Source organism: Emydura macquarii, unplaced genomic scaffold (genome assembly GCF_026122565.2).
Source record: "Emydura macquarii macquarii isolate MOO-44397 ecotype Brisbane River unplaced genomic scaffold, CSIRO-AGI_Emac_v2 contig_2636, whole genome shotgun sequence".
Taxonomy (NCBI): Eukaryota; Metazoa; Chordata; order Testudines; family Chelidae; genus Emydura; species Emydura macquarii.
In genome coordinates, this window is record NW_027132773.1 from 21,576,654 (window position 1) to 21,588,732 (window position 12,079).

Consider the following 12,079-nt stretch of genomic DNA (forward strand, 5'->3'; position numbering starts at 1 on the left):
GCATTGCATCCGGCCCCATGGACTTGCACATGTCCAGCTTTCCTAAATAGTCCTGAACCTGTTCTTTCACTGCCAAGGGCTGCTCATCTCCTCCCCATTCTGTGCTGCCCAGTGCAGTAGTCTGGGAGCTGACCTTGTCTGTGAAGACAGAACATATACATTTACTCTATTTGATTCCCATCCTACTATGTAACATATGCTTTCTATCTGATTTTTCCTATCACACCAGAAACTTATAGTCAATGAGAAATTTAATTTAAGTTATGATGTTCTGAGAGAAAGCATTCATTTTTGAAAGCATTATGAGCTTTGTCAGAAGTCTCAAAGTATTAAGCAACTTATCTTTGAGACCCTTAGCTAAACAACAGAACAGAGCTATATAGGAGGTTACTAGTGCATGGCTTACCAGCACATAGTTCTCTTTTTTGTCACTTCTCCTGCGTACATACTTGGTGTGAAAGCTTTTCCGTTACAAGGACAGTTCATATTTTTACTATACCACAATTCCATCGGATGAGGTCACATTTTTCCAGTAATGTGCAATATAAAGTCTTGCTGCTAGCAATAAAAAAAATTAATTTGTTGTCTATTTAAAATGTAAATCCTTTACTGCAACATTAAGTAAGCAGGTCAGGAAATATGTAGGAATATGGCATTTTGTCATAAGTGGAATCTCTTTAACAGTTTCTTCCCCAAACCATCAAATTCCTGGACACCACTATATATGTAGTATCTAAAACAATGAAAGAATTATACATAGACTGTGAAGGTGCTAACTAAGTTTGTGAATGTTCCTTAATCACCACCTCTCCTGCATGTGGCTGAAGCCTCCTGTTAAAAGTCTGTGATGGAAAGGCCTTTGTAACATGCTTCTGAGAAAGCTGAAACTGCTGTCTGTTTGGTTTTATATATTTTGCAGACCATGACCAGATACAAGATAGTCATTGTTACATTTCAAATTACAATACAGCATTGTAACAATATATGGAGTCAGAGCTAATACAGGAAAAGAAATTTGACATCCCTCTATTCTATTATTTTTATATGGAGCAGAACCATCTCAATGATCGGACTATGGCATATAACAATGGAAATATTCCCCCCTGCATGTCTGGAAGCTTTGCAAGGTGCTCTATATCTCTGAGGTAGAATGTCCCTCTGTACTTCCTGTTGGGGAGAAATGCTGTCACACCTCCCTGATACAGGGCTTTTCCTAAGACACTGATACACAGAATGAGACTCCTGAACCACAAGTGACTCTTTAATGTATCTCCTGCAGCTCTTTGCAGCACATGATATTAAAACACTGTGTGATTTAATTATTAACCAGTCAGGATGCTTTTATTATGTTATTAACCAATTGTAATTGATAAAATAATATTACTTGGTCAGTCATTTTGCTATGAGAGTAATTATATATATATAGTTTATTTTATACATATAAACTAAATATTTCCCCTGTTATACTGTATAGATATGAATATATAGTACTATAACAATGAATTCACACTACTGTGGCTCTTTTGGGTAATGTTGATTGCTAATTTGGTTCCTGAACCACTGAGGTCTGAATATCCCCGGCCTAAGGGCTTGATTACACGCTGCTTTAGTCCCCCTAGAGAAGTGTAAATTCTAGTGCATACTAGTGTGTTGCACACTAATTGGCCGATGGGGACCCTGTTGACACACCCTAGAAGTTCTCTAGTGCATGTTAATGTAGTACTGTTTGAAATGGCACCCCTCTAATGCAGACTAATGCACCATGTAAACAAGCCCTAAATGTATAAGTCCTTCAGGGGAGGGATTGTCTCTTTTCTATCCGTGCAGCACCCAGTGCAATGGGGCCCCCGTCTCAACTGGGTGCTGACACAATATAAATATCTAATCATAATAGTAAGCATTAAAAGAGGAGAGGTAGAGTACAGCTGGCTGAGTTAATAACAGATGTGTTTATATCATCCTATTGATTTATTTTTACTGTTTTAATTGTTTAGCTTCAAAAACTGTGCATTGATTAAATTGATCTGATTATTGTATTAACACAGCCAACCCAATAGACTATGATCTCAATGTAATGCAAAAAGGTGATCTGTTTATCTATCTACAGATGTACCTTACTGAGAAACCATCATTGCCTGTTACAAATATTCTAATAGAGGCAATCAGCAGTAGCACTTTGATCTCCATACTTATTATTTTACACAGGTTATTTTTGCCATGTAATAGTACATTAGTAAAAAATGACTTTTTATATCTCTATCTGTGATGCCTTTATATTGAGTGCTTATACAAAGCAAACAAGAGAGAAAAAAAGATGATGACCAATTGAGAAGAATGAATTTGGTCAAATTTACAATATGCCTTTATGATAAGAGCAGCAAGTGAGGTTAAAAATCATGCCAATACATTAGTCCAGATAACTGAAAATAGTCTTTCATTTCAAATAATTGTATTACAGGAGTAAACTCATCAGATAAAACATCAAGTAATGAATGTGCATTTCACTGACCATCAAATCTCAATAGAACTCTCCTGAAATCCTTACTGACATAACTCCAACTAATTTCACTGAAGTTAGTTTGAGTAAGGTCTGGAAGATCAGTCTCAATTCATGTATACATTTTAATTCGTATGTTAAAAATAGGAACAAAAAGATAAGCTCCCAGTAAATGACTAATGAATTCCTGATAATATCAGGTTAAAAATCAAAGGTTATATCCCTTAATATACATTTAACATTTATTTGTCTTACAGCTATGAATTCAAGACTTAAATTCCCAAAATAGTCTCTGTATAAATATAATTCTTCCTGCTGGGCTTAGTTCTTTCTGCTTGTCTTTTTTGCCTTTAAATATTTGCTAAATTCCCTAACTACTCCTTTTAAGAACTTGTTAACTTCTCCTGTGTGTCTTTTAGCTTCTTCTTGACTGCATCTTTCAGTTATTCTGACATCTTTTGGCTCCCTATGTCACATCTCAGTGTCAGCTCTCCAGGTTTCATCACTTTTATCAGTCATGTTTTTAAACAGCCTATACTTTCAGTTGTAGCTCCTTCCTGTATTTTCCTTATTCTAAATGCCACAGGTAATTCCACATCCTTTTTGAGTTTCTGCAGTGCCAAACTCTTCCATGTCAATGGTGGATCCCAGCTCTGAAATAATAAGCCCAAGTTTCAAGCAATTTATGGATGTATCATAAACAAAAATACCCTCAGTTATCTGAACTAAGGTATTGACATACATGATGTAAAAGTATATATTGGGCTAGACTGTGCCTGTAGCAAGGGGAGGTGAAAAATTGCATCACCTCAGGAGCAGATTGGGAAGAACTGTGCTTCGAATATACAATTTTCTTCCTGCTTGCTCCAATATGGTAAATATTATGGGAGTTTTATATAAAACACACATGCATGCGCACATGCACACACAGCTACAGGTATACAGAAACTTAATATAAACAGCAACAGCAACTTAAGAATATATAACATAGATCATAAGATTGTTGGACCAATAAAGTTATTGTTGCCTTGCATTGCAAATTGCTTCTGGATTACACAGATCATTCCTAATAATTTGCTGACGGACTATACCAACAGCAAATTAATGCTAACCATACTGACTGAGATAGGAGAAGCTGCAGCCAATGCTTTGCCCGTTCCCTGCCTTTCCCTGCACACCTCATCTATGTCCCAATTAGTCTATGTAGGGGCATCAAGGGGGTTCTTTCCCGACTATATGGGTGTGTGGTCAAAGCTACAATCCAGCCTATTGTTATTCATTTAAAACATCATCAACTGACAATGTTGCCAACTCTTGTAATTTAATCGTAACTCTTACAATCTTTGGTGTTTTTCTTAAATGCCCAGCTCCTGGTGTCAGGTTATTACAAGAATATTTCAGCTTTCATTTAAAATAAAAAGTAAGTTTCTAACCCTCAAGTTTGTGGAGAAAAGCTTGAATTTGTAACCCTAAGCACACAGAAAGCATTAGTCAAATGAAAAGAATCCCAAATGTATTACTTTTTAAAATCTCAAGACCCTTTAAAACAATCTCAAGATTTGAGGGGATCTGATGTGATTTTTAAATGCTTGAAATTGGCAATACTGTTAATTTGTCTTGAAAAGGTGCAGGGCACATAGGTTTGTTTGTTTTGCAAAGTACAGATGAAAATATTTTAATGACAACATTTTTTAAATATATACTTTTATTTTAAAAGATCCCAAGAACAAATCCTCAGGTAGTGCTTTTGTTTGTTTGTTTCAATTTTTTGTGTTTAAAACAGTTCAGCAAAGGGTTTAGCTCTCCAACACAATGCTGATAACTGATATACAATACTGATAACAGGTTTCTCTCTCCTTTTGGAAGATTAAGGTGTTTCATCTTAAACAATGTGAACAATGATGTTAAGCACTTGCTTTGGAATTTAATAGGATGATTTTCTCCTTGCTCCTTGCCCAAACAGGCCCAGACACAGAGGGGATTCCCTAGTACCAATGCATCAACAAAGCATGTAACTGTCATGTCTTTTTTTTGATAATGTAGTCCAAACAAATGTGAAGCTGTAATTTTTTAGCAATGGAATAATCCACATATAGAAACTCATTAAAACATCTGTTATTAATCTTCTTGTGTAATGCCGATTTCATCAATAACCTTTTGTTCCTAAAGCTGGTGGGGAGATCATTTCCCTATATCAACACATAAAAGGTCCCTCCTCCGTGCATTGCTCTCACCACCCTATGGAAGGAGGAGGACAGTGGTCCCATTCTGCCTGTTCTCAGGCCCTGACAAGCATCCTTTCCAATTTGGGGTGTCTGTGTTGGACAGCAAGCTGGATGAGGGAGTTCTGTGGGTGATTGTTTTGTCCCTTCACTACTCTTATAGTAACCAGCAGGAATGTCACTGAAAAGGTATTATATAATCCAAGGATGTATTCCCTTGTCTACAGTTCCTTTCAACACCATGAAATCCTCTTTCCTGAGATGTTCCTGGACTAATCCTGGGAATACACTCCATAGCGTCATGGAGCTGGGAAGAACAAATGGGGGCTTGGGAGCTGATGCGCAGAGACAGGTCCCATGGCTGGATGGCCCTGATCTCTGTGAGATCTCCTAAATCAGTGAATCTGTGGGATAAACCTTCTGCTTTTTCTTGGGTGAGAGGGAATCCCATCCCCCCAAAGGAAGTATTTGAGGAGATTGTGACTGGAACATCACAATATTTTCCTCTACATTGGTCCTCCCATTATATGAGTTGTTTTTAGCCAAGATTTTCAAAGCACTTTATAAAAGTAGGTAAGTATTGTTATCCCCATTTAAGGAGGGAAACTGAGCTATAAAGAGATGACATTATTTGTCCAGCATTACACGGAAACTGGGTAATTTCTAGGGAAATAGAAGCCAAACCCTGGATTTTATTTTAAAAACTGCTCTCTCATCATGGCGAGGACTATGTCTTCTTGCATGGCTGCAAAAAGTCTACTGCAATTTAAATAGTAACCATAATATAAGTAAACAAATACTCAGCCATCTTATACATTATAAATGTAGGATGGTAAACTTTCAGAAAATTGCATGCAACGTATAAAATGCAAATGTTATACATAATATCCTGTGTGGGGAATGAAAGTATTGAGCTCTTTTCTTGCCCTTTCTTTTCCTTTTATTCTTGGCTGCTATTGCTGGAGCAACTGAGTCATAAACTGTCCTAAATCTCATCTAAACTTTGCTGAACAGATAGCAACGAAGTTCTGAGATAGCTGGCCTCTTTCAAAACCAGAATAAAAATGCACCTTTGTAATAGCATGTTTTATCAGGCCCACCTGTATTGTACAAATGCTGGACTTACGTGTTAAAGAATGTGCTTCTTTCAGCCTTCTTCCATCATTAATTTCCCCTGAATCTATCTATCCCACTCTTGCACCTGAGCATTTAAATAAAAAATTAAACATAAAAGAAATGAAGGAAACCAGCATATATAGCATGCTTTCCTTATAAAAGATGAGCAGACTCCTCATCCCCATTGTTTGCTGTTGTCTGTCTTCCTTCCCTGCTTCTCTGGCCTTTATCTTTATTAGTTTTATTATTTGTCTAATTATAGGCAGGGCTGATAGTGCTGTCTATTATTACAGTTGTCTGACACTTGCTATTAGAAGATCCTATTTTCAGCTGCTAATATCTTTGCCAAGTTTTGACCATTTAAGCTGAATTTTTACATGCTGAGTGTCTGCCTCGGGCTGATTTTTTTTTTTTTTTTTTAATTTCAGTCAGCATGATTCAGCCATTGCCAAGAATGAGAGGGAAATACATTGTTTTGCCCATGTTAAAAAAATTATTGAGACCTTTTATATGAATAGCTTGAGTGACCCATGATTTGGAGTGAGGACTTGAAATTAGAGCAGAGGTGTATCACCTTTGTGTCAGAGATGTGCCTTTTCCCACCTCTGTGAAAACCCACCAAAATTTGGTCCAATTTATAAGCCTTTGGAAAATGGTTCTTCACACATGCTCATTTGAGATTTTGATTTCTACAGCTAGAATCTCCAAAGAGTCCATCCTCAACTGATCAGGCTTAGGACTCTCACAGAGCCCAGTGCCGACCAGACTGCGTACACCATCGCCCCGGAGCTATTATAATAATGGTTCCACTGTACTAATTCAGACAGTAAACACAACCCATGTACATAAGGGCCAAATAATGCTCCTAGTGAAATCAGTGGCAGTTTTGACATTGACTTCAGTGGGAGCAAGACTGGGCTCTAAAACTACAGTTTTTCAGCCATCTGCCTATTCTGGATCCTGACCTTTTATTATAGGGTTTGTCAACATTTTAATCATAACAAAAATTCACTTCACACTCCTAGCACATGAGGTCTTAGCCGAGAAACTTTTCACTTATTTTGCATGCAGTTTTGAAAAGAAAATAAAGAATACAACTTAGTGATGGTTTCCTATGAGCATTTGCACTGCTTTGCTTCTTCAGGCATACAGGCCCTTATTGAGGATTATATTGAGCTCCCATCAAAGTCCATTTCTAATCCAGCAGCCCAGCCTCTCTTACTACACCTTCTCCCTCCAGAACACAAAGTAAGGTCCTCCACCCTTTCTACCAATACAACTATCTATTTTCCTCTTCCACATATTCACCTCCCTGACATCAGTGTAACCAGCTGGTGATGTGCAGAGTCAGTATATTCTAGTGCATTGGCTTAGGAAATTTGAGTTGGTGTGACCATATATTGAAAAAAATACTATTTTATGTGATAATTAAAAGAGGGAGGGCTGGTCAGAAGATGGGAGGGAACAGATAAAGCTATTTTTACCCTTTATCACTATAATTGTGCTGATCCGTACACTTACCAAAAAGTTATTTCCATGATCAATATTCAATATCTGAATGGTTATAACTATAGTATTTTGTATCAAATCCTTTTTTTTTTTTTGGTTTGTTTTCAAGACCAGCAAAGCTATAATCATTATTACTATTTGTAGGAAGGTGCTGTGGCCTCCCCCGGAGCGAGGACCCGAGGAAGGGCCACAGCGACCGGGCTGGACAGGAGGAGACCCGACTGACAAGTCTGTCTGGCACCCAAACAGCCGGGCTGTGATAGGGCCAGCAGGGATAGGACCGCATGAGCTGCCCAATCAGCCGCAGCGGGGCGGAGCCGCTCAAGAAAGGGGCAGTATAAGAGACAGGCCCCAGAGCTCAGTCTGGAGAAGACTGCCACCTGAGGCAGATGTGCTGCCCTGCTGGCTGAGGACTAGGCCAGAGCCAAGACTCTGACCATCCCCGGACCAACCCGGGCCTGGGGACTGGGTAGGGCCTTCTCGTAGCTGGACCAGGCAACTCGGCCAGAGAGACTGGGCCGAGATACCTGAACCGCGGGACTGGACAACGTGCCCTGAACCCTGGGACTGGGCCGAGCCCCCTGAGCAACCCGGGTGGACGATACCCCCAGAGTCGGGGCAGGACTTGGACGAGCTGCCTGAGGCCACACTCTCCCCTGAGCCCTGTGACCTAGAGGAGCTGCCCCTTGCCGAGGAGCTCCCCGCATTGGTGCCGGTGGAAGAGGAGGGACTGGCGGGCCTACCCCGGATGGAGTGCCCCAGCGACCCTGAGGAGTCAGGTACATGGGGATACGGGGAGGAAGTAGCCCAGGGACAGCCGTAGACAGTGGCTGAGTCTGGGGCAACCCAGTCGGCGTGTTGCGGCAGGAGCCCCGCCGACTGGTGGCAATGCCTTTGCCACTGCTAGGGCCCTGGGCTGGGACACAGTGGAGACGATGGGCCTGTGTCCCCCTCCCCCCTTCCCTAGCCACCCCCGGGGAGAGCCTCATCCTCGCTACCGCTCCAAAGAGCGGAACCACTGCCTGCCCACCCTGCCTAAGGGCCGGAGCGATAGACTGCCTGCTCGCCCGCCCTGCCTGAGGGCCGGAGCAATTAACTATTTGCTCGCTCGCCCTGCCTAAGGGCAGAGCTGTTAACTGCCTGCTCACCCACCCTGCCTGAGGGCTAGAGCAATAAACTGCCTGCTTGCCTGCCCTGCCTGAGGGCCGGAGCGATAGACTGCCTGCTTACCCCCCACCCCCTGCCTGAGGGCCGGAGCAATAGACTGCCTGCTCGCCCGGCCTGCCTGAGGTCCGGGGCCATAGACTGCTTGCTCGCACCCCCCCCCCCCACCCCCACCTGAGGTCCGGGGCCATAGACTGCTTGCTCGCCCCCCCCCCCTCCACCCACCTGAGGGCCAGGGTGATAGACTGCCTGCTTGCCCACCCTGCCTGAGGGCCGGGCCAAGACCCACAAGAGAGCGAACTGTTCCCCCTTTAGGAAGGCGCTGTGGCCTCCCCAGAGCGAGGACCTGAGGAAGGGCCGCAGCAACCAGGCCGGATCTAACGGCCTTCCAACACTATTATAATCCCCTATTGAAAATGATGTGGAATTTCAGATGAAGTTCCTACCTTTAAACTTTAGCAGTTTTTGAAAGAGGTCTTTGGTTTTCTATAAAATACAGTTAGTATTTATTGAAATAAGAAAAGGGTGTTTTTCTGTCCTCTCAACTAAGAAACAACAGAGTGGAGTTTCCTCAAACTTACAAAAATATTTGGACAAAGACTAAAATTGAAAGTTTCCGCCAAAAGAGAGAATTTTAAAGACAATTATGAGTATGTGAAAATTGCAGGGTTATACTCCAAATCATTTTGCATCCTTAACTATTGTGTTTGTTGCCATGTAACAAATGTTCTAAGATACTGTATTCTAATTTGGTACTTTTTAAATTAAACTACAAATGGTAATTCAACTGATCACTGCAGTTTTCCTTTCAATGTGAATAATCCACATGAGGGAAATAGACCCTTAACTTACATTTTTCTCTTCATTTTAATTCTAATCCATTTTTCAGAGTACAATGCTATTCCTAGTCATTTCTACTATAATGAAGTTGAAAGTAGTCATTGCAAACTATGTCAAACTGGTTATTTATGTTTAAAAAAACCCTGCATTTTTCATCAGAACCTCAATTTATGTAAAGAATCTAATGGGAGGAGTGATTATCATTTTAAAGAAGTATATTAAGAGATCTTCAGAACTTTAAAAGCAAAAAAATCAATAACTATTCAGCTCAAGGCATTCTCAGCTGAATACCAGTTGATGCAACAGTTTCTAACAATAGCACAAGTGAAATTGTTGATTTAAAGAAATCCAGATTGGTTCTGATTAGTAATTGTCTCTTATTTCTAATTTATTAGACATTTCCAGATAAGGTGTAATCAAAATTTGAAGGAATTCTAAAACTTCTACATGTCAAAAGTCTATCTGCAAAATTACAGTTTATTTAATAGAAGGTATTAACAGAAGGATTGCAATGTGTCTCATAATTAGATCTATACAGCTTTCATCTAGACTTCTTCCTTATTTTGAACTGTAAATTATTCTCTGGAGTAGTTTTATGGTTCAAAACTAAAACTATAAATAATCCACTTTAAAACTTAGAAAGTTGTGTTTGTTTTAATATTCTGCTGATAAGCATTCACCAAACGACTATGACATACAGTGTACTCTGAATAACTGATTTCTGCAATTTTCGATGTTGCTATAGAAACAGATGCAGACTGCCTATTGTTTTACTATAACACAATTAGGAGTATTATGGAGTCTTTAATTGTATTCCATAGAAACAGCCACAGTTGGAGAGAGCATATCAGTCTAGGCGGGCTGTTGTTCTGTTTTGATATGGCAGTTTTGATGTAATGTTGCAGGAAACCCTTTCCAGTGATTTATTTAATTAACTGTTTCTCTGCTCTTTTCCCTTACCCTGTCCTTCCACCACACATATACAAAATCAATACACTGAAGGTCTACTCTACACTTAGTATGCAATTGAAATATGTAGAGAGAAAAAGCTGCTCTAGCACAGGAACAGCAAGATTAGAACTTTAAAGGTTAATCTCATCACAGATGTCTGTAATTTATGACATTTTAATAATGTCGGATGAATGTTTAAATTGAGCAAATTGCAAAACCATCCTTTTGTATTGGGTGTTCAGGAGACCCACTATTCCAGGCTAACTATAATGGCGGATTCTCTTGGAGGCACATACTGACTCCTCCTGCATCATGGAAACATTGATTTCATTATCTCTTTAGAAATAATCTTGATAAAGTATTAGGTCCGGTCTTAAACATTTTCACTAATGGCGATTCCGTAGCCTCTCTAAGCAGCTTAGTTCACAGCACAACTGTTCTCAATTTTTTCCTAATATTGGGTCCTGTCCATCCCAATGTCTCAATTACTCCATAATCTTCCAGGCTACATTATTTAAAAGAAAGTTCTCCTCTTCAGGAGAAAATTCATTTGGCAGAGGGCCACAATTTAGAAAGAAAGAAAAAGTTTCAAGGCTCCCAAAAGAGAAGAGGTAAGTTCATGCACATCATTCACTACAATGCCTTATCAGTCTGTTCCTTCCTTGAAGCTTAGCACTTTGTTATGATTTTGGGTTCAACCTCAGACCAGACAGAATTACTCCATTTTTGAGTTTACTCCCTTTGAGTTTATTGCTTCATTTGAACCCAAGCCTCATTCTAAAATTTAAGAGTGTGAAGTTTGTAAACCCCCATGTCATGAAACTGGATTAAGGTTTTTATTAACTGCTGCAAACTAAAACCATGGTGTTTTCTGCTGCTCTAATAGGAATAACTTCTGTAGATTGCAATCTGCCTCTTTGAGTCAGGAAAAGGATATGTAAGGAAGGGCTCCAAATTAGTAAATGTTAGAGTGATAACATATGCTTGATTCTGATGCCATAAGAACCTGAGAATTCAGTGCTTCAGGTTTTTAAAAATCCCCCAACTTTGTGTCTTTAATATAGCATGCTTTTTTCTTTTAATACTTTTCCCTATTAAATCGTTCAGGCTTGGCTGGGACTTAAACAGCTGATCAGAATTGCTGAAAGTTGATTTATCTTCTGATGCTGGTCAGAAATGCTGACTGAAAACATCTGAAAGAAAGGAAATATCAAAAAGTTTAAATCTAAACTCAGGACAAAAATCTATTTCTGTCTGGGTCTATCTAATGCTTCAAAATACCAATCCTCCCTAATGAAATTATGCAGTACTGATCCTTTTGCATTTCACCAGATTTATTCCATCTCTACAACCATTCTGCTGGGATAAGAGAAACTAAATAAATTAGGGAGAGGAAGGGGAGAAATTGGAATAAATTAATTATATTCATTTATTGATCCTGAATGTTCATAACTGATTCATGGTTCATTTTGATCCACCAGACATTATGTGGTCATCCCTGTCTTCAGAAAATAAATTGTGTATTTCTCTTCCAACTGGGTCCAATTCTCTCATTTGGTTTGTATTTTGTAGTTGACTCAAAGAGATCAGGCTGCTACCAGTTCTATGCAAGGGAGTGTAAGTTATAACAAAATGTGAATTTTGGGGATAAGGGAAATAATTCAGTGTGCAGGACTTGCTCATTTGCCAAAAAAAATCAGTGTGCTCAGAGCTAAAAACACTTACTCCCTTCAGAACAAAGAAAAAGTAAACTGTGAACAGCTACAGAATTCAGCCTCAC